The sequence below is a fragment of the Arachis duranensis genome, chromosome 10 (assembly GCF_000817695.3).
Source record: "Arachis duranensis cultivar V14167 chromosome 10, aradu.V14167.gnm2.J7QH, whole genome shotgun sequence".
NCBI lineage: Eukaryota > Viridiplantae > Streptophyta > Magnoliopsida > Fabales > Fabaceae > Arachis > Arachis duranensis.
The window spans coordinates 98,722,697-98,728,396 of NC_029781.3; positions in this window are offsets into that span (position 1 = coordinate 98,722,697).

Below are 5,700 nucleotides of genomic sequence, written 5' to 3' on the forward strand. Positions count from 1 at the left end.
AGAGGATAGGGGGAAAAGTGTTTTTAGCAAATTTTGTTTTCTTCCTCTCTTCGCCTCTTTTCCTTTGCTTCCGATTTTCCCTTACGGCTCTGAATAACGAGCGTGAAATATGTCGTTGCTTTCATTTTATATATACTAGTGAGAATTAATGGTCTAATAATAAATCTAATATAAAAACTCGCGCAGTCATCTTTATCAAAATAAATTTTTTTTTTGTTTTTACTAAAGATAAAGACTCAAATTCGCAACCTCTTGGATGAGTATAGAAAGATTATGTCATTTGAAAAATAGATCTTCTTAATTTTTTTTACAATTGAAAGAATAAAGTGTGATTTTTACTATTAATTTTATGGGGTCTGCTACATATACAAGCAAGAATTCTCTACAAGCGTTACAAGTTGGCCCAGCCTAATAACACTACACGCGCACTCATTCCCATTGAATAGACTGTCAATGTAACGCCGTCACTCAACCGTTACGCGTCGCAAAAAAGCGCTCGTTATGGTGCACTCTTCCACTTCACCTTCGAAGAAAACACAAACCGTCAACCTTCGAGCAACATTCCACACTGAAGAGATAGAATTCGTCGTGAAGATTAGCAGAAACCATCAACAAAAGATAGAACTCTCCATCAACAATTTTCAAAAAAAACAAAGAAATATTACTTAAGGTACGTTACTATTTTAGTCATCTTGTAGATTTTTCACATTTCGAAATCGAAGAACTAGGTTTTACTGTTCTTCTACGTTCTTCTAGGTTTTACTGTTGTTCTTGTTCTATCTCTCATTTTACTTTTTTAATATTCTTCTTGTTCTACGTTTTACTGTTCTTCTTGGTTCTAGGTTTTACTGTTCTTCTTAGTTATTCTAGATTTTACTGTTCTTCTTGTTCTAGTTCTTCTCGTAACTGATTTTTAGGAATATATTGCGTAATTTGTTGGGTGTATATGGTATAATTTGTTGGATGTAAATTTCTGAACTGATATAGTGTAATATAATCAACTGTTGCAACTATTCTAAATATTGCTTGTCCTTGTAATATTGCTTGTACTTGGGTGTATATGGCATAATTTAGTGTGTGTATATGGAGTAATTCGTTAGGTGTATATAGCATAAATTGTTGGGTGTATCTGAATCATAACTATGGGTGTATATTACTGATATATATGGGTGTATCTGAATCATATCTATGGGTGTATCCTACTGATATCTATGGTTGTATCTGACTTATATCTATGGGTGTATCTTACTGATATCTATGGTTGTATCTGACTTATATCTATGGGTGTATCTTACTGATATCTATGGGTGTATTTTTCATATCAGAAAAAATGGCAGCGAGAAACTAAGTTGAAAAAAATGTAAAAACAAATATATGTCTTAGATGAAATCAGTTGTATATAATAGAAATATATCTGACTATAATTTTGTTTTTGTTTACAGCAAACCAAAGACTTTAAGTGTGCAACACATTTATTAAGTGAGAAATTCAGAAACATGAGTGAGGAGAAGAAAACGATTGTGAGGGATTTGGGATTTGGTGGCTTGATGCACATCCCGCCACTAAGGGTGCATCACCAAGTATTAAGGGAGTTGGCTAACAACTTCAAATTAGGAGAGCACAGACTGGAAACCGGATACGGTTCTTTTAAAATAAGTCCAAAAACAATAGGTGATGCGCTTGGCATCAACGCATCAGGTAACTCACTAAAAATTATAGGTGTATATTAACTGATTCTTGGGTGTATTTAAGTTTATGCTTGGGTGTATTTGAACTGATTTTTATACTATGTTGTTTTTCTTTTTGTAAGGGATCTATTTCCTCAGAAAGTTTCTTATTCTGAGGATGATAAAGAAATTTTTAGAAGATTCTAGGGTAAGACCCTCAAAAATCTTACAGATGAGATGATGGATATTGGCGTTGGTAACGAACAGGGTCGCCTAATGTTCAAGAGGATTTTCATCCTCTATATACAGATGGCATTTCTTTTACCAACGACAATAAACAAAATCTCACCTGTGCACCTGGCCCCAATTTTTGAGATGGACACCATAACAGAGCGAAACTGGGGAGGACATGTTTTGAGTTTTATCATCAAGGGCATAACCAATTACAAGGAGAAAAAGAAAAAGGCAATTGATGGCTGCCTCTTTGCCCTGATGATAATTTACTTTCATCTTTCTAAAAATAAGGACAAAAAGATGGCAGAAAGACCTCCAAAACCCTGGATTGCAAACTGGAGTAAGGAGCAGTTAGTCGAAAGAATAAGGGCGGAAATAGAGGAAAATATGGTAAGTGAACATAATATGTTGGGTGTATTTTATTTACCTGAATGCTACTAACTAAAATTTCTAATATTTCAGGAGATTGTAAAGATGGCTGAAACAAGAAAGAAAATAAAAAAAGAGAAAAAAAGAAATAAAAAGAAATAAAAAACAAAAAAAGGAAGGCAAGTTCAACATCGTCTTCGGAGACAGAAACAACTGATAGTGACAGTTCTACCTTTGAGTCTGAGACTCAAGAAGACTCAGAGGGTTCACCAAGAAAACAACCCAGTAAAAAAGGAAAAAAGTAAGTACCATACTTGGGTGTATTTTCTTTATCAAGTTGGGTGTATTTTGTTTATCAAGTTGGGTGTATGTTGTTTATTAAAATAGGTGTATTTTGTTTATTGTGATGGGCGTATCTTGTGCATTCATTTGGGTGTATCTTGTGTATTCATATGGGTGTATTTTATATCTTTACTATGTTTTAAATAATGATTGTTTGCCTTCTAGAATCGACTCAAAAAAAAAGAAAGAATAGTCAAGAAGATTCTAATGTAGAATCTGAATCAACTGATGAGTAATGTTCTGAAATTATTACTCCTCTCTTTTGGCTTTATTATCAAGATTTCATGTATTAACAGAAGTGTCTCTTAATAACTTATAGAAGCGAAGAATCATCACCGGTGAAGAAGCAAAAAAAAAAAGACACAAAGAACACCAAAAAAGTAAGCTCTTCTTTTGATAATATTTTGTGATAAAATTAATTTTTTATTTCTGATTCATACTTGTTTTTTCCACCCAGAACACAATCCAAAAAGAAAAAGGTTGTTGTTCAGCATTCATCTCCTGAAGAAGATCAATCCTATCATGGGTACAGTACTTTGTAAGCTATATTACTGTCTATCATCATTATTATATTTGTTAACATGTTCTTTTATGAATGTACTGATAGATCTGAAATAGGAAGTGAAGATCTAGATGAATTGTTAAGGAAAAACAATAAAAATTCTGCTGCACAGGGGTATGTCTTGTTCGGGTGTATATTTCAGATTTTAGTGTGTTTTATTTGCTAATAATTGTTTCTTGTTTCGCAGAGAGAAGGAAGCTGACCTGCGATCGACGGAAGGTCACTATGTCTCCTCTGAAACGTAAGAAGCTTTATTTGATAAAAATCTTGTTATCATGATTTAACTATATGATATTTTGTCTGAATAACATGAATTCTATTTAGAATACCGGACGTAAACTTGGGAAGTGTGATCCTTCCTCTCAAGGACACACAGAACAAAGTAGCAAAAACAAATCGGTAGAGAGCATGTAATTTCTCTTTCAAATAACCGTTACTTTTGTTCTTTTATTACCTTCTACTTCTAATTCTGTATATATTTTTTTAGAAAAAAAGCCCTTTATTGTTTTATTCGAGAAAAAAAGGCAGGAAAAAAAAGCAAAAACTGCAAGTATGTAAGTTCTCAAAAAACAAAGACTGTCTTTCTTTTGAATTGTTCGGGTGTATTTTTGACTTTATTTGGGTTTATTTTAGGTTGATTCTGGTTGAAGAGTCAGACAGTGAGCCGACTAATTCGAATATGATGGTTGTGAGGAAAGAGACACCGTCCGAAGGGCTTGCAATGTGAGTTTTTCAAGAATATTTCAACCTTATAACCTTTTTGTTTTCAAACCTTTCATTTTTCTTGTTTAGAGTTCCGATTCAAGTTTGTCTACCAGTGTCCCAAACAACCACTGTGCCAGAATTTGAAGAAATACCTGAGACAGAATATGAACCAACCCATCTGCTACAAATTGAAGGAACTACAAAAACGTAAGAAATAGTATTGGGTGTATATTTGTTTAGAGTTTGGTGTATATTGGGTTACAGTTTGGGTGTTTATTGTGTTACAGTTTGGGTGTATATTGCCCCTGAATACTTTTTTTACATCATGATTAATTTTATGTGCCGTGCAGCACATGTAACACCCTACCACACAGAGCCTTACGCTTAAGTCGTAAAGCAGAGGTGGCAAGGTATTACAACCTCTAAAAGAAAAGGATATGTACATAGATATAGTTGAATGAAATCATATCTACGAGCCTTGAAGAATAAGCTAATAAAAAACGATAAACAGAAAATTGTGTCACACTCGCATGGACATTTGTAAAACGGACAGGAAAAAAATCAAAAAGAAGCTGAAAACATATATATACATAGTATATATACAACCCAAAATAAAACTCAAACCACAAAATAAACCCCTGTATCTCCAAGTCGACCTCTAGGAGGGACAAAACAAAAAATGTACATGTGGAGATTCTATAAACATGTATACATAGCCCAAAATAAAGATATGACAGTCTAAAAGGTAGTTCTTCGCTTGAAAGGAGGATATCCAGACGCTCAACGGGGTGTCTCTCGACTTGCATCTGAAAAACAACAACATAGTATGGGATGAGAACCGGAGGTTCTCAGTATGGTAAAGGTGCCCGCATAGTTAATATAAAAGGTCTCGAGAAAGCCAGAGGCATTCCTAGAACTTCGACACTTAGATTTCAGCTTAAGAATTCAACTAAACCAGAAATTAGGTAAGTTGTCTAAGGTATTCTAATTCTGAATCTAACTTTAACCTAATAATTCACGTTCTGTCTCCTCTAATCCTCCGAATCATTGGTGGAACAATCCTCTCTCCTTACACATTTGCCAAGAAGGATTTCTCAGAAAACATACACATATAGTTCATGCAAGAAAAGCACAGGGTAGAGAAGCATTTACAACAAGTAGAACAAGTAGCGGATAAGCAGAATTAAATAATTAAGCAAACCAAAACAATGCACACTCAAGCAAACAAACAAATGCATATGATGTATGCCTGTCCTATGGCTGATGAGTCTCATCTGTCGGTTATACAGCCAACCCGACAAGTCCTGGTAGTTAACCATTGAACAGTCCCTCTGTGCGCGCATCCCCAAGCTCAATAATATTCCATTGAGTTAAACTCCAAGCTCAAATATAATATTCCATGAAGTCATACTCCAAGCTCAATAATATAGTATTCCATGGAGTTAAACTCCAAGCTCAATAATATAGTATTCCATGGAGTTAAACTCCAAGCTCAATAATATAGTATTCCATGGAGACGAACCCCAAACTCAAATATAATATTCAATATATATATATATATGCATGCCCATGGGGGAATCCGGGGAGTTAAAGTGCCCGGTCACATTTTGGGACAGAGGGTCAACAAATAGTCTCAAATACACAAGCCACATAATAATCTCTTTCTTTTTAAAATACCACCTCAAATCAAACTCCAATTCTTAAAGAAATTTTGGCAATATCTCCTCTAAGACTCAAATTTCTGCCACCCTTCAAGGGTCCCAACTATCAAACCAAACACCTCTCAGTCACTCAAATCATTTCCAGTAACAAATTATTTCA